Source organism: Oncorhynchus clarkii, chromosome 20 (genome assembly GCF_045791955.1).
Source record: "Oncorhynchus clarkii lewisi isolate Uvic-CL-2024 chromosome 20, UVic_Ocla_1.0, whole genome shotgun sequence".
NCBI lineage: Eukaryota > Metazoa > Chordata > Actinopteri > Salmoniformes > Salmonidae > Oncorhynchus > Oncorhynchus clarkii.
The window spans coordinates 10,625,578-10,644,658 of record NC_092166.1 but is presented as its reverse complement, the minus strand read 5'-3'; the positions used below and the strand labels follow the sequence as shown (position 1 = coordinate 10,644,658).

Sequence of the window (19,081 nt, the reverse complement as noted above, 5' to 3'; positions counted from 1 at the left end):
TTACTTTTTCAATACAATAGTAGATTTTGTGTTTTTCAAAGTGCAGTTGGAGAGGGGAAGAGAATGACTATGCTAGTGGTGCACCCCTTAGAACAAATGTATCTGTGGGGGTTACATTTGTATAAAGACCTAGAGTATCATGGTGCTGGCTTAAGAAGGGAATGAGACTATGATCGGCATACAGCAGTAGTTGATAGTCCAGGGTCAAAGTTTATTTAGAGTTTGTACCTGTGGAATCTTTGCACTTGTGTAGCCCTTTCTTTTCATGTGTGGAATGTTATTCATAATTGAATCATTAATAAACATTATTTGTTTTAAACCGCTGAAAATCTGGTGTTTCTATATCAAACAGTTTTGTTATATTTCAGTCTTTTGTGATCTATATAAAGTGTAATATTGGGATGCAAACTCAAAACTGAATACATTTAAACTCTATATCTGACATGGTACATGTGTCTTATTTTTTGTAAGCCCATAACCATGTGTGTGAGGTGTATACTTTTGTTTCCAAGGTAGATTTGTTTAAGACTACCAAGAATCACTCTGTGTGACCCTGATTTAATTTAATGTTAATACTGCAGTAAAATGTTAATACTGCAGTAAAATGTTAACACTGCAGTAAAATGTTAAAACTGCAGTAAAATGTTAACACTGCAGTAAAATGTTAACACTGCAGTAAAATGTTAACACTGCAGTAAAATGTTAATACTGCAGTAAAATGTTAATACTGCAGTAAAATGTTAACACTGCAGTAAAATGTTAATACTGCAGTAAAATGTTAACACTGCAGTAAAATGTTAACACTGCAGTAAAATGTTAACACTGCAGTAAAATGTTAATACTGCAGTAAAATGTTAACACTGCAGTAAAATGTTAATACTGCAGTAAAATGTTAACACTGCAGTAAAATGTTAACACTGCAGTAAAATGTTAACACTGCAGTAAAATGTTAACACTGCAGTAAAATGTTAATACTGCAGTAAAATGTTAATACTGCAGTAAAATGTTAATACTGCAGTAAAATGTTAACACTGCAGTAAAATGTTAACACTGCAGTAAAATGTTAATACTCAGCCATGCTCCAAAACTTTGTAAATATGACATTATTCATTTTATTTACAGAAACAATTTATATCTATTGTTTCCCCAAGGGTGCAAGTAGAATTTTACGCCAAATGAAAGTACTTTCAAAGAGAGACTTAAACTGTTCTTCATCAAAAACCAAAGATCAAGTAAGTCATCTTTTTTTAAACGTGTAACGTTAGTCACAGTCGAACTACGCTATAATCTGTGCCTAAATCTTATTTGTACTTTTTTTTAAGAGGGAAAAATACACCTTTTGCATCAGTAACAAATAGCATTGGTTATAACTGTTGAACCTGTTATAACTAAGGGACCCAGATGTTCTCCTGGTCAAGTCACATGGTGAGGAAGTGCTCCTGACCCTAAGTACGACATTATAACCTCTCTGTCTCTCTGTCTCCCAGGCCTGAGAAGACGAGTGTTCGACTTCTCCATGAAGGTCCTGAGCTGTATCCTATACATGTGTCGTGTGTTGACAGACGACCCATCCATAGGACATGGCTGGTAAGGACATTCATTCCATGTGTCGTAGGTGCATTTACATACCACGTGGAGTTCAATGAATTGTCACAGAAATGTAGCTTTTTATAACTCCAATAGAAGAAAAAAGGGATAACTCGAAGAGAATGTAGAAGTATCAGTCATTAGCAGTACTAAACCATGCCACGTCAATTCTCAAAGACAATGATTCTAACACTTATATTGCCTTATATTATAACACTCTATGCCTGGAAACAGAGGTAGTGAATGCACTGAACATGTTGAAAATGTTAGAATCCACTGTCAGTCAAGGACATCATAACCATGTCTGTGTGGTGATGTGGGAAAGAAAACACTGTTGCATCTAGTGGCTGACTATGGGTGTGCTCTTGACTTTTAGTCAGTGTAGCTTTAGTTGGGTTACTTATTTAAGCTTTGTAAAAACTCTTGTGCAATAAAGTCATCTCATCTGGAAACATAAACGAATAAGAGTCGGGTCGTTGTGTACTTTAGTAAGTTGTGATAAAAGGATCATATTTGTATATACTGTCAGTTTACTCGCAGTCGTCCACCAGTCTTATTTCTATTTCTCGTGTGTTACTGTTCTACTTGACTTTTTTACATGTATTTTTTTATAGTACTACTGATATTGATTACTGCATTGTTTGGAAAGAGTGAGCAACAAAGGCATTTCACTGTACTTGTGCATGTGACAATAAAAACATGACTGTAGAATGTATTTTTATTCAAAAGTATTCTGCACAGTTAGACATTGTTGTTCATTAATTGTTTTCCTTACAGCTGGGGATGCCCCAATCAAACGTACATATTTTTAAAGATTGACTGGTTAGTGTTTAATCTACCCTCATCTAATCGATTGTTAAATAAAGCTAAAGAGAAGGTCCTCTGTAAACTCAGTTGGTAGTGCAAGGTGCTTGCAATGCCACAAAAGTGGGTTTGATTCCCGGGACCACCCATATGTAAGATTGGAGATGGGATTACAAATACAAATATAGGTCAAAACACACATCATGACCAGAGAGACACCACACTACTACATAAAGAGAGACACCACACTACTACATAAAGAGAGACACCACACTACTACATAAAGAGAGACACCACACTACTACATAAAGAGAGACACCACAACACTACATAAAGAGAGACACCACAACACTACATAAAGAGAGACACCACAACACTACATAAAGAGAGACACCACAACACTACATAAAGAGAGACACCACACTACTACATAAAGAGAGACACCACAACACTACATAAAGAGAGACACCACAACACTACATAAAGAGAGACACCACAACACTACATAAAGAGAGACACCACACTACTACATAAAGAGAGACACCACAACACTACATAAAGAGAGACACCACAACACTACATAAAGAGAGACACCACACTACTACATAAAGAGAGACACCACAACACTACATAAAGAGAGACACCACACTACTACATAAAGAGAGACACCACAATACTACATAAAGAGAGACCTAAGACAATTACATAGCATGGCAGCAACACAACATGGTAGCAACACAAAACAGGGTACATACATTATTGGACACAGACAACAGCACAAAGGGCAATAAGGCAAAGACAACAATACATCACACAAAGCAGCCACAACTGTCAGTAAGAGTGTCCATGAATGAGTCTTTGAATGAAGAGACTTTTCTAAGGTATAATGCTAGAACAATGTTGCTGTTGCTTTTCAGTGTGGTAATAGTGTCTTGTTACTCTTTGAGGTCTACTGTGGTGCCTGACACCTGTGGAAGTCTGTCTGTCTGTCCTTCTGTCAGTCTATCTATCTGTCTGTCCTTCTGTCTGTCTGTCCTTCCTGTCTGCCTTCATTCCTGTCTGCCTGTCATCCTTCCTGTAGACAGTCAGTCAATAGGCCAGATGGTAGTGAAATGAAAGGGTGGCAATTAGTCATGTTATCTAAGACACTGTTTTCTATGAATCCTATAAAGTCATACTAGTATTTGTACAGTATAAGAGATGCTGGTTCGCAGTGGCTGATAGTGAAAGCAATGCTAAAAGCTCTTCTGAGTGTGCTGTGGTCTGACTATCTCATCTGAGCTGATTGCCCTGGGGATAATGACCGCTAAGTGATCTCAGTGGAGCCATTTGCTGCCCTGCACACAATGTGTGTGTGTGTGTGTGTGTGTGTGTGAGTGTAATGTTTGTCTCTGTCCCTGTATGGTAATAAAGCAATGCTTATGGTGACACACACACACACACACACACGCACATGCACACACACACACACACACACACACACACACACACACACACACACACACACACACACACACACACACACACACACACACACACACACACACACACACACCTGGTAATCCATCAGTTTCTCAACACAATGTATCTGCTATAGATATATTAAGATGTGCTGTATATGATGCAAACAAAACCAAAACAGATTAAATTAAGTAGCAAAATTGAAGTGTGTCAGGTTGAGACACTTCTGTCTGTGTGGACAGAATATTCCTGTAAAGGTTGCTTGTTCTGGCTGGTAAACACAGGTTTACAGGAATGACAACATTGCTTCATTCCCTCCCCCCAAAAATCCATCATGTCCACAGTAGAGAGGCCAAGTCTTGCTAATACATTTCCCGGACCAGTGGGATCAAAGGTCAGGCTATATCAATACATGACTGACATTCAAACTGAAAAACACAGCAGAGGATTTTTGTCAATAAGTACGTCCTCAGATATATCCCATGCAGCATACCGTTATTAACCATGATGTATGCTTTTGATAAGATACCAGTGACTATTTACTGTATAGGGTGTTCAGTTGCAAGGCTTGTAGGTTCATGTTTCTTCTCGATTAAAAAACCTTATGGGCCGGTTTCCCGGGTCACAGATTAAGCCTAGTCCTGGTGTAAATATCTCAATGGAGAATTTCCATTGGAAGGGCTTTTTAGTCCACTTAATCTCTCTCCAGGAAACCGACCCTGTGTGTAGCGACGGAAGTTTTTCTTGACCCACTTCACACAGTATGTTTCAATGTAGACACCAGTAGACAATTTCCCGGACACAGAGTAAGTCTAGTCTCGGGGAATCTCCAACGAAAAATTAAGTCCAAGACTTAGCTTATTCTGTATCTGGGAAACAGGCTCCAAATTTTCCAGTGACACCACTCCCTTCCTAGCCCCTGTGTTAATGCTTCCTGTATCCTGGTAGCATCTGTGGCATCCAGCACCTGGAGCGGGCGGGCAAGAAGCTGACGGTGTTCGACTCCTGGTACTTCTGCGTCGTCACCTTCTCCACAGTGGGCTACGGCGACGTCATGCCCAACGTGTGGCCCTCCAAGCTGCTGGTGATCGTCATGATCTCTGTAGCCCTGGTGGTGCTGCCCATACAGGTGAGAGTGATGGCCACAAACACACACACCCACACACACAGAGCACACACACACACACACTCACACACAAACACAAGTGCAAGCACACACGCATGCACGCAAGCACAAACACACACACACACACACACACACTATTACCACACTCCCATATGTTTTCTAAAGGGAAATCAACTGGACTAATGTTAGGACATCTACTATAGGAAATGCCAAATTGATAGAATGCATAACCCATCATATTTTTGTGAGTAGGGAATCAGCTGAACTAGACAAGTATAATATTGTTAGAGGCGTTGTAGACCCATGGTCTTGGTAGACCAACAGTATCCATTCTACTGACCCATGGTCTTGGTAGACCAACAGTATCCATTCTGCTGACCCATGGTCTTGGTAGACCAACAGTATCCATTCTACTGACCCATGGTCTTGGTAGACCAACAGTATCCATTCTACTGACCCATGGTCTTGGTAGACCAACAGTATCCATTCTGCTGACCCATGGTCTTGGTAGACCAACAGTATCCATTCTACTGACCCATGGTCTTGGTAGACCAACAGTATCCATTCTGCTGACCCATGGTCTTGGTAGACCAACAGTATCCATTCTACTGACCCATGGTCTTGGTAGACCAACAGTATCCATTCTACTGACCCATGGTCTTGGTAGACCAACAATATCCATTCTACTGACCCATGGTCTTGGTAGACCAACAGCATCCATTCTGCTGACCCATGGTCTTGGTAGACCAACAGTATCCATTCTACTGACCCATGGTCTTGGTAGACCAACAGTATCCATTCTGCTGCTGTTTTACTATTATCCTTGTAAACAGATTGCCTTACTGAAGACAATAGCTGACATTTACCGTGGCCTTTTGTATGGACACATTTTCAATGTTCTGTTGAAGCTGCGTTTTTGCTAGTATAGTCCTGGAGACCCACAGCTCTGTCCCAGCTAGCAGTACTAACACACCTGACTCAACTAATCAGGGCTTGATGATTAGTTGATTATCTGAATCAGGTGTGTCTGTACTGGGATGGGGAAAATGTAGCTCTATAGTACCAGGATGTGAGAACGCAGTGATAAAAGATCAATAGTCATAAATGTGTTGGATTGGGTGAACTGTACGCATTTGGTCATATATTAAAGCCTCAGATTGTTTTGAGAATGGTTTTGCGCAGTATTAGCAGTATTGGTAATGTGTTCCTCTGCTGGGCGTTATTGGTCAGTTTGAGCAGCTGGCCTACCTGTGGATGGAGAGACAGAAGTCGGGTGGGAACTACAGCCGTCACCGCGCCCAGACGCAGAAACATGTGGTGCTGTGTGTCAGCTCCCTCAAGATAGACCTTCTGATGGACTTCCTCAACGAGGTCTACGCCCACCCCGGGCTGCAGGTCCGGGTTGGTGTGTGTGTGTGTGTGTGTGTGTGTATGTGTGTGTGTGTGTGTGTGTGTGTGTGTGTGTGTGTGTGTGTGTGTGTGTTTGCTTGGGTCTTGATAATTTGGGGAACGCAAGAAAGGTTTTAAAACACTTTGCAACATCATTTTGCATTTGCTATTGGACAAGCCCAGGTAGTCCCTTGCTGTTTCTGTCCGTTTTGCTCCATTTGGTGCCGAATGAACACGACCCAGGCTGTTCCTCTGTCTTCCTGTCTATCCAGGACTACTATGTCATCATCCTGTATCCAACAGAGATGGACCCCCAGGTGCGCCGGGTGCTCCAGATCCCCCTGTGGTCCCAGCGGGTCATCTACCTCCAGGGATCGTCCCTCAAGGACCAGGACCTCATACGAGCCAAGTGAGTCACCAACACCAAGGGCTGCGTCTCAATCCGCGAAAACAGTTTCCTCTCTTTTGGTCTTTAGTCACCTTTCCTTCAACTGCACTTATGTGGAAGAGCTGAACTGGTGAAAGCCAATACTGGATCGGAAATAGGCATCAACCTCTTCTGTTTTCAGATCAATGTGAGTAGTTATACAGTTGAAGAGGAGATAAGGAGAGGAAGCCACTGTAGAGTATTGAGATGTACCCACTCAGTATTGAATGGTTGTCCTTCTTTTCCAGAATGGACAATGCAGAGGCTTGTTTCATCCTAAGCAGTCGCTGTGAGGTGGACCGCACCGCCGCAGTACGTACATTTGTTACTATTACCACTACAGTTCTGTTAGTTAAATCAGGGGCAGACTGGGACCAAGAAACCAGCCCACTGGCCTAAAGAGGGTCCAGCCTACCAGGCATTTGGCTGAACTGACCTATGGCCTGTCCGTTTCTTTGTTAGATTGAGACTAAATGAATATTCATTAACTTGCTAATAGAAAAGGCATTTTAGCCAGTCATATTATTAAAGGTACAGCTTTTTCCTCTTCCATTCAGCCCACAGGACGTTAGTGGAACCTTATTTGGGGAGAACGGGCTCGTGGTAATGACTTTAGTGGAATCAGTAGAATGGTATCAAATATATCAAACACATGGTGTCAAGGTGTCTGGTGCCATTCCATTTGCTCCGTTCTGGCCATTATTATGAGCCGTCCTCCCCTCAGCAGCCTCCACTGAATCACCCACACCAGTAGACCTCCATCTGCCTGTCTGTTTGTCTGTTGTTCTCTCTGGCAGAGTTCTATTAGAGTTGTATTAGTTCTATTGGAGTTGTATTAGTTCTATTAGAGTTGTATTAGTTCTATTAGAGTTGTATTAGTTATATTAGAGTTGTATTAGTTCTATTAGAGTTTTACTAGTTCTATTAGAGTTTTATTAGTTATATTTAACCAGTGTTATTAGTTCTATTAGAGTTGTATTAGTTCTATTAGAGTTGTATTAGTTCTATTAGAGTTTTATTAGTTCTATTTAACCAGTGTTATTAGTTATATTAGAGTTTTATTAGCTCTATTTAACCAGTGTTATTAGTTATATTAGAGTTTTATTAGCTCTATTTAACCAGTGTTATTAGTTATATTAGAGTTTTATTAGCTCTATTTAACCAGTGCATAAAGCATTCACTCCTAAAACAGTTCAAACAAATACAAATGAACCTCTAATGTATTATTTTTGTCTTGTTTACCTTTAAGGACCATCAAACCATTTTGCGAGCTTGGGCTGTGAAGGATTTCGCTCCAAAGTGCCCCATTTACGTCCAGATTCTGAAGCCAGAGAATATATTCCATGTGAAATTTGCAGGTAAAAACAGACTAATGTCTTGTTAAGAGACATTTGTTTAGATGTTTCGGGACCTTGGCATACATCTTTCTGAATTGTGGCTTCAATAGCTGGGTAACCCCTCCTCTATGCATTTAGGTTAGTCTCAATAGCTGGGTAACCCCTCCTCTATGCATTTAGGTTAGTCTCAATAGCTGGGTAACCCCTCCTCTATGCATTTAGGTTAGTCTCAATACCTAGGTAACCCCTCCTCTATGCATTTATGTTAGTCTCAAAAGCTGGGTAACCCCTCCTCTATGCATTTAGGTTAGGATGAAAGCCTTAGAGGATGAAAGAGAAGATGTAAGCCTTAGAGGATGTAAACCTTAGAGGATGTAAACCTTAGAGGATGTAAGCCTTAGAGGATGTAAGCCTTAGAGGATGTAAGCCTTAGAGGATGTAAGCCTTAGAGGATGTAAGAGAGGATGTAAGCCTTAGAGGATGAAAGCCTTAGAGGATGTAAGAGAGGATGTAAGCCTTAGAGGATGTAAACCTTAGAGGATGTAAACCTTAGAGGATGTAAGCCTTAGAGGATGTAAACCTTAGAGGATGTAAACCTTAGAGGATGTAAACCTTAGAGGATGTAAACCTTAGAGGATGTAAGCCTTAGAGGATGTAAACCTTAGAGGATGTAAGCCTTAGAGGATGTAAGCCTTAGAGGATGTAAGCCTTAGAGGATGAAAGCCTTAGAGGATGTAAGAGAGGATGTAAACCTTAGAGGATGTAAGAGAGGATGTAAGCCTTAGAGGATGTAAGCCTTAGAGGATGTAAGCCTTAGAGGATGTAAACCTTAGAGGATGTAAGCCTTAGAGGATGTAAGCCTTAGAGGATGTAAACCTTAGAGGATGTAAGCCTTAGAGGATGTAAGAGAGGATGTAAGCCTTAGAGGATGTAAGCCTTAGAGGATGTAAACCTTAGAGGATGTAAGCCTTAGAGGATGTAAGAGAGGATGTAAGCCTTAGAGGATGTAAGCCTTAGAGGATGTAAGCCTTAGAGGATGTAAGAGAGGATGTAAACCTTAGAGGATGTAAGCCTTAGAGGATGTAAGAGAGGATGTAAGCCTTAGAGGATGTAAGCCTTAGAGGATGTAAGCCTTAGAGGATGTAAACCTTAGAGGATGTAAGCCTTAGAGGATGTAAGCCTTAGAGGATGTAAGCCTTAGAGGATGTAAACCTTAGAGGAAGTAAGCCTTAGAGGATGAAAGCCTTAGAGGATGTAAGAGAGGATGTAAGCCTTAGAGGATGTACGCCTTAGAGGATGAGAAAGCCTTAGAGGATGTAAGAGAGGATGTAAGAGAGGATGTAAGCCTTAGAGGATGTAAACCTTAGAGGATGTAAGCCTTAGAGGAAGTAAGCCTTAGAGGATGAAAGCCTTAGAGGATGTAAGTCTTAGAGGATGAAAGAGAGGATGTAAGCCTTAGAGGATGTAAACCTTAGAGGATGTAAACCTTAGAGGATGAAAGCCTTAGAGGATGTAAGTCTTAGAGGATGAAAGCCTTAGAGGATGAAAGCCTTAGAGGATGTAAGTCTTAGAGGATGAAAGAGAGGATGTAATCCTTAGAGGATGTAAGCCTTAGAGGATGTAAGCCTTAGAGGATGTAAACCTTAGAGGATGTAAGCCTTAGAGGATGAAAGAGAGGATGTAAGCCTTAGAGGATGTAAACCTTAGAGGATGTAAGCCTTAGAGGATGTAGGCCTTAGAGGATGTACCCTTAGAGGATGTAAGCCTTAGAGGATGTAAGCCTTAGAGGATGTAAACCTTAGAGGATGTAAGAGAGGATGTAAGCCTTAGAGCACATATGTCAGAGTCAAGGCCCGCGGGCCACATCCGGCCCGCAAGAAGGTTTTTTACGGCCCCTGGGATGATCTTGATTTATTATTAGAACCGGCCCGCAGCAAGCCGGCAGCCCGCAGATCTTTTACACGCACCAATACTACATTTCCCACAATGCAAAGGTGACGCACCGAGCAGTAGGCTGCTTCATTTCAATATTTATTGGCACAGCAGTCGTCAGCATCACAGTAAAATTAACTTTCAGATACCCATCAAAAATGGCAAAACGGAAGGTGGATACTGAGAACCGGGGGTTTCAAACAAGGTGGGAGTCGGAGTATATGTTCACGAAGGTAGCTGGAAAACCTGTGTGTCTTCTGTGTGGAGAAAGTGTGGCGGTACTGAAAGAGTATAATCTGAGACGACATTATGAAACGAAACACGCGGACAAAAACAAGAATATGGACATGGAACAAAGGCTACAAAAGGCAGAGGAATTAAAACGAGGCCTCAAATCTCGACAGGCTCTGTTCAAAAAAGCCAAATCACAAGGCCAGGCTGCTGTCAAGGCCAGTTTTATTTTGGCAGAAGAGATCGCTAAATCAGCCCGGCCATTTACGGAGGGGGATTTCATCAAAAACTGCATGATTAAAGTTTGTGACGAAGTTTGCCCAGAAAAAAGGCAACTCTTTTTAAATGTGAGTCTGAGCAGAAACACCATTGCCGAGAGAGTAGACCAGTTGTCCATCAATCTAAAAGAGCAGCTTGTGAAAAAGGGAAAAGATTTTATTGCATATTCCTTGGCTGTGGATGAGAGCACCGACATTTCTGACATTGCCCAGTTGTCAATTTTCATCCGCGGAGTGGACTCCAGCCTAAGCGTGACAGAGGAGTTTTTGGCTTTACGTCCTATGCATGGCACAACTACGGGGCATGATTTGTATGAAGAGGTGTCAAGATGTGTAAATGAGATGGAGCTGCCTTGGGAAAAACTTGTGGGTTTGACAACCGACGGAGCACCTGCGATGTGTGGACACAGGAGCGGACTGGTGGCGAAGATACGGGAAAAGATGCAAGAGGAAAACGCGACAGGTGAGCTGACAGCTTATCATTGTATCATACACCAGGAAGCGTTGTGCGGTAAAGCCTTGAAAATGGAGCATGTAATGAGCATCATCACGCGCACAGTTAACTTTATCAGAGCCAAAGGTTTGAATCACCGCCAGTTCAAGGCATTTCTGACGGAGTTAGAAACGGAGCATGGTGATTTGCCTTATCACACAGAGGTGCGATGGCTAAGCCAGGGAAAGGTGCTTCAAAGATGTTTCGAGCTTCGTGAGGAGATTTGTCTATTCTTGGACAGCAAAGGGAAAGACACAACACAACTCCGAGACGAAATGTTTCTGTGTGAAATGGCTTTTCTGTGTGACATTACGAGTCATCTGAATGCAATAAACTTGCAGCTGCAGGGTCGGGATCGTGTCATCTCTGATATGTACAGTACAGTGAAGGCATTTAAAACCAAACTGACTCTGTGGGAGACGCAGATGCGGAAAGAAAATTTGAGCCACTTTCCCAGCTGCCAGACCATGAAAGAGAAGCTCTCTACCAGTGCGTTCCCGAGCACACAGTTGGCTGATAAAATAGGTATGCTTACCACTGACTTTCGACGCCGATTTGCTGACTTTGAAGCACAAAAAAGCAGGTTGGAACTGCTCGGTAACCCATTTGCTGTTGACGTGGAAAGCTCACCACCAAACCTCCAAATGGAGTTGATTGACCTCCAATGCAATGATGCACTGAGGGAAAAATATGCGGCAGTGGGTGCTGCGGAGTTTGCCCGTTTCCTCCCCGGCACAATGCCCCAGCTGCGCATCCAGGCTGCTCAAACGTTGTCTATGTTTGGCAGCACATACCTGTGTGAACAACTGTTTTCTTTGATGAACCTGAACAAAACATCACACAGAAGTCGACTTACTGCTGAACACCTCCACTCAATTCTGAGGATTTCTTCAGCTCAGAGCCTTACCCCGAACATTGATGAACTTGTGGAAAAGATGGGACACCACCAAGTATCACCCTCAACCTCAAACAAGTGAACATTACTGTGCAATCACATATTTAGAGTTTTTACTCAGTTCAAGTTTAAAAGTTAAAATTTAATATTTGTTTTCACTGCATGTTACTTCTCCTTAAACAAAGTGTTGTTTTTGATTAATAGATTTTTGCACTTTATTTTTTTGTATTTCAATCCAATTATATTTTAAAAATATTTCAGTTGAGTGGATGATAGAAAATTGCTATTATTGTTTTTTCTTTGAAGTAAATTTAGCCCACTTTTGCTAAAATAGAAAATATAGTCTACTGATGGTGCCTTGAATACCGGTTTCTTTCATTTAATGTTCATGTTATGGGGATATTTATATAAAGGAAATTTGTCTTTTGTGTCTGTTGAAAATTAAAGATTACTGACAGAGCCATAAGAAAATATTGCTTTATTTATCTATATATCTATATCTATATATTTGTTAGGTTTTCAGTAGGTTCAATTAGGTTCACTAGACTATATGCGTCATTTAAAAATTTTTCAATGAACATTCGAACAGTCCGGCCCTCGTCTTGTAGCTGATTTTTTTATTTGGCCCTCCGTCCATTTGACTTTGACACCCCTGCCTTAGAGGATGTAAGAGAGGATGTAAACCTTAGAGGATGTAAACCTTAGAGGATGTAAACCTTAGAGGATGTAAACCTTAGAGGATGTAAACCTTAGAGGATGTAAGCCTTAGAGGATGTAAACCTTAGAGGATGTAAACCTTAGCGGATGAAAGCCTTAGAGGATGTAAGCCTTAGAGGATGAAAGAGAGGATGTAAGCCTTAGAGGAACAAAACCCTGGACACTGCAGCACTCCAGGACCACATTTGGAAACACCTAACTCTATCGAAATGACCATAAGGTCAGCACACTTGATTAAATTAGCCATGGTCCAGAACACAGGAGGTTGGTGGCACCTTAATTGGGGAGGATTCACTCGTGGTAATGACTGGACGGAACAGGCGAGATGGTGTCAAATACATGGAACACATGGTTCTTAATGTGTTTGATGCCATTCTATTTGCTCTGTTCCAGATATTATTACTATGAGCCGTTCTCCTCTCAGCAGCCTCCTGTGGTCCAGAATGAAGACCATGCATAGATTGAATCATGTAGGTTAGTGTTGGGCTGGAACAAAAGCTTGCCGTTTCAAAACATCCTGTTATCCCTTTTTATTCAGCTGCCCTCTTGGCTAGGTCTCCCTTTTAAAAGAAGTAGGGTTGTAAGATGCCCTTTCCCAAAAATAACAATATCTGTGCATATGGACAATAAATATCAATTACATTTAATTATACTAAATTCTATTCTGTTCTATTCTATGTTGTTGTGGTGTGTTCGTTCTGGTGTCTCTGTTTTGAATAAAATAAAAATGTTCCTTACACACTGAAGAAGGCTGTAAAGCAAAAACGTCTGTAAATGCCTGATGCAGGAAACATTTAAAACATTGAATAATGAAGTAAGCTTTATGAGACATGATGTTTTGTGCAAACCCATTTACACCTCTTTGTTTGTCTGAATTGTGGGGTTTTACACACCAGCCAAGCCTCTGGGAGAGAGCCATGGTTCTCTTCTGATTGGTGTTCTGTTGTCTCACCAGGCCTGACACACAGTTCCTGGAGGCTGTCTGTGGGTTCCCCATGGTTTACTACATGGTGGACTCCATCGATAAGTATGTGACAAACAGCATCATCACACACCTTATAACCTTATACATCATCTTCTTTAGTGCCTGTTCTGCAAGTGTATGTGGCACTCTTCCACTTCTAGTCTCCCTATCAAGAGTACATCTCAAGGAAACAGACTGAGTGAACCAAAAAAACAATTTCTCATAAGTCCTGTGTAGAAAGTCACCTTCTTGACAGCCTCCAAGATGCTATCAGTTACGATTCTCTCTCCACAGTGAATCCGTCACAGATAATCCGTCATAGCTAGCTCATATGCAGGGTGCAGAGATTTTCCTGGTCAGGGAAATGTCTAGTCCTTTATGTCAAGTGTGTGTGTGTGTGTGTGTGTTTTCCTAGCCTGGATGACCTCCTGCGTTGCGGTGTGTCCTTTGCAGCCAACATGGTGGTGGTGGACAAGGAGAGCACCATGAGTGCAGAAGAGGACTACTACATGGCTGATGCCAAGACCATCGTCAATCTGCAGACACTGTTCAGGTACCTCAACCCCTATCAATATACAGACACTGTTCAGGTACCTCAACCTCTATCAATATACAGACACTGTTCAGGTACCTCAACGTCTATCAATATACAGACACTGTTCAGGTACCTCAACCTCTATCAATGTGCAGACACTGTTCAGGTACCTCAACCTCTATCAATGTGCAGACACTGTTCAGGTACCTCAACCTCTATCAATGTACAGACACTGTTCAGGTACCTCAACCCCTATCAATATACAGACACTGTTCAGGTACCTCAACCCCTATCAATGTGCAGACACTGTTCAGGTAACTCAACCCCTATCAATGTGCAGACACTGTTCAGGTACCTCAACCCCTATCAATATACAGACACTGTTCAGGTACCTCAACCCCTATCAATGTGCAGACACTGTTCAGGTACCTCAACCCCTATCAATGTGCAGACACTGTTCAGGTACCTCAACCCCTATCAATGTGCAGACACTGTTCAGGTACCTCAACCTCTATCAATGTGCAGACACTGTTCAGGTACCTCAACCCCTATCAATGTGCAGGCACTGTTCAGGTACCTCAACCCCTATCAATGTGCAGGCACTGTTCACGGTACCTCAACCCCTGTCAATATACAGACACTGTTCAGGTACCTCAACCTCTATCAATATACAGACACTGTTCAGGTACCTCAACCTCTATCAATGTGCAGACACTGTTCAGGTACCTCAACCTCTATCAATGTACAGACACTGTTCAGGTACCTCAAACCCTATCAATATACAGACACTGTTCAGGTACCTCAACCCCTATCAATATACAGACACTGTTCAGGTACCTCAACCCCTATCAATGTGCAGACACTGTTCAAGTACCTCAACCCCTATCAATGTGCAGACACTGTTCAGGTACCTCAACCCCTATCAATGTGCAGACACTGTTCAGGTACCTCAACCCCTATCAATGTGCAGACACTGTTCAGGTACCTCAACCCCTATCAATATACAGACACTGTTCAGGTACCTCAACCCCTATCAATGTGCAGACACTGTTCAGGTACCTCAACCCCTATCAATGTGCAGACACTGTTCAGGTACCTCAACCCCTATCAATGTGCAGACACTGTTCAGGTACCTCAACCTCTATCAATGTGCAGACACTGTTCAGGTACCTCAACCCCTATCAATGTGCAGACACTGTTCAGGTACCTCAACCCCTATCAATGTGCAGACACTGTTCAGGTACCTCAACCCCTATCAATATACAGACACTGTTCAGGTACCTCAACCCCTATCAATATACAGACACTGTTCAGGTACCTCAACCCCTATCAATGTGCAGACACTGTTCAGGTACCTCAACCCCTATCAATGTGCAGACACTGTTCAGGTACCTCAACCCCTATCAATGTGCAGACACTGTTCAGGTACCTCAACCTCTATCAATGTGCAGACACTGTTCAGGTACCTCAACCCCTATCAATGTGCAGACACTGTTCAGGTACCTCAACCCCTATCAATGTGCAGACACTGTTCAGGTACCTCAACCCCTATCAATATACAGACACTGTTCAGGTACCTCAACCCCTATCAATGTGCAGACACTGTTCAGGTACCTCAACCCCTATCAATGTACAGACACTGTTCAGGTACCTCAACCCCTATCAATGTACAGACACTGTTCAGGTACCTCAACCCCTATCAATGTGCAGACACTGTTCAGGTACCTCAACCCCTCTCAATATACAGACTCTGTTCATGTACCTCAACCCCTATCAATGTGCAGACACTGTTCAGGTACCTCAACCCCTATCAATGTGCAGACACTGTTCAGGTACCTCAACCCCTATCAATGTACAGACACTGTTCAGGTACCTCAACCCCCATCAATGTACAGACACTGTTCAGGTACCTCAACCCCTATCAATGTACAGACACTGTTCAGGTACCTCAACCCCTATCAATGTACAGACACTGTTCAGGTACCTCAACACCTATCAATGTACAGACACTGTTCAGGTACCTCAACCCCTATCAATGTGCAGACACTGTTCAGGTACCTCAACCCCTATCAATATACAGACACTGTTCAGGTACCTCAACCCCTATCAATGTGCAGACACTGTTCAGGTACCTCAACCCCTATCAATGTGCAGACACTGTTCAGGTACCTCAACCCCTATCAATGTGCAGACACTGTTCAGGTACCTCAACCCCTATCAATGTACAGACACTGTTCAGGTACCTCAACCCCTATCAATGTACAGACACTGTTCAGGTACCTCAACCCCTATCAATGTGCAGACACTGTTCAGGTACCTCAACCCCTATCAATGTACAGACACTGTTCATGTACCTCAACCCCTATCAATGTTCAGACACTGTTCAGGTACCTCAACCCCTATCAATGTGCAGACACTGTTCAGGTACCTCAACCCCTATCAATGTACAGACACTGTTCAGGTACCTCAACCCCCATCAATGTACAGACACTGTTCAGGTACCTCAACCCCTATCAATGTACAGACACTGTTCAGGTACCTCAACCCCTATCAATGTACAGACACTGTTCAGGTACCTCAACCCCTATCAATGTACAGACACTGTTCAGGTACCTCAACCCCTATCAATGTGCAGACACTGTTCAGGTACCTCAACCCCTATCAGTATACAGACACTGTTCAGGTACCTCAACCCCTATCAATGTGCAGACACTGTTCAGGTACCTCAACCCCTATCAATGTGCAGACACTGTTCAGGTACCTCAACCCCTATCAATGTGCAGACACTGTTCAGGTACCTCAACCTCTATCAATGTGCAGACACTGTTCAGGTACCTCAACCCCTATCAATGTGCAGACACTGTTCAGGTACCTCAACCCCTATCAATGTGCAGACACTGTTCAGGTACCTCAACCCCTATCAATATGCAGACACTGTTCAGGTACCTCAACCCCTATCAATGTGCAGACACTGTTCAGGTACCTCAACCCCTATCAATGTACAGACACTGTTCAGGTACCTCAACCCCTATCAATGTACAGACACTGTTCAGGTACCTCAACCCCTATCAATGTACAGACACTGTTCAGGTACCTCAACCCCTATCAATGTGCAGACACTGTTCAGGTACCTCAACCCCTCTCAATATACAGACACTGTTCAGGTACCTCAACCCCTATCAATGTGCAGACACTGTTCAGGTACCTCAACCCCTATCAATGTGCAGACACTGTTCAGGTACCTCAACCCCCATCAATGTACAGACACTGTTCAGGTACCTCAACCCCCATCAATGTACAGACACTGTTCAGGTACCTCAACCCCTATCAATGTACAGACACTGTTCAGGTACCTCAACCCCTATCAATGTACAGACACTGTTCAGGTACCTCAACCCCTATCAATGTACAGACACTGTTCAGGTACCTCAACCCCTATCAATGTACAGACACTGTTCAGGTACCTCAACCCCTATCAATGTACAGACACTGTTCAGGTACCTCAACCCCTATCAATGTACAGACACTGTTCAGGTACCTCAACCCCTATCAATATAGAGACACTGTTCAGGTACCTCAACCCCTATCAATATACAGACACTGTTCAGGTACCTCAACCCCTATCAATGTGCAGACACTGTTCAGGTACCTCAACCCCTATCAATGTGCAGACACTGTTCAGGTACCTCAACCCCTATCAATGTGCAGACACTGTTCAGGTACCTCAACCCCTATCAATGTACAGACACTGTTCAGGTACCTCAACCCCTATCAATGTGCAGACACTGTTCAGGTACCTCAACCCCTCTCAAAATACAGACACTGTTCAGGTACCTCAACCCCTATCAATGTGCAGACACTGTTCAGGTACCTCAACCCCTATCAATGTGCAGACACTGTTCAGGTACCTCAACCCCTATCAATGTACAGACACTGTTCAGGTACCTCAACCCCCATCAATGTACAGACACTGTTCAGGTACCTCAACCCCTATCAATGTACAGACACTGTTCAGGTACCTCAACCCCTATCAATGTACAGACACTGTTCAGGTACCTCAACCCCTATCAATGTACAGACACTGTTCAGGTACCTCAACCCCTATCAATGTACAGACACTGTTCAGGTACCTCAACCCCTATCAATGTACAGACACTGTTCAGGTACCTCAACCCCTATCAATGTACAGACACTGTTCAGGTACCTCAACCCCTAACAAATGTACAGACACTGTTCAGGTACCTCAACCCCCATCAATGTACAGACACTGTTCAGGTACCTCAACCCCTATCAATGTACAGACACTGTTCAGGTACCTCAACCCCTATCAATGTGCAGACACTGTTCAGGTACCTCAACCTCTATCAATATACAGACACTGTTCATGTACCTCAACCTCTATCAATATACAGACACTGTTCAGGTACCTCAACCTCTATCAATATACAGACACTGTTCAGGTACCTCAACCTCTATCAATGTGCAGACACTGTTCAGGTACCTCAACCTCTATCAATGTGCAGACACTGTTCAGGTACCTCAATCTCTATCAATGTGCAGACACTGTTCAGGTACCTCAACCCCTATCAATATACAGACACTGTTCAGGTACCTCAACCCCTATCAATGTGCAGACACTGTTCAGGTACCTCAACCCCTATCAATGTGCAGACACTGTTCAGGTACCTCAACCCCTATCAATGTGCAGACACTGTTCAGGTACCTCAACCCCCATCAATGTACAGACACTGTTCAGGTACCTCAACCCCCATCAATGTACAGACACTGTTCAGGTACCTCAACCCCTATCAATGTACAGACACTGTTCAGGTACCTCAACCCCTATCAATGTACAGACACTGTTCAGGTACCTCAACCCCTATCAATGTACAGACACTGTTCAGG

The 19,081-nt window shown here is 42.8% G+C and overlaps 1 pseudogene; it reads left to right on the top strand.

The window, feature by feature from the left end:
• LOC139376784 (potassium channel subfamily T member 2-like) overlaps positions 1-19,081 on the top strand; it is a 34,850-nt pseudogene that overhangs the window by 2,621 nt on the left and 13,148 nt on the right.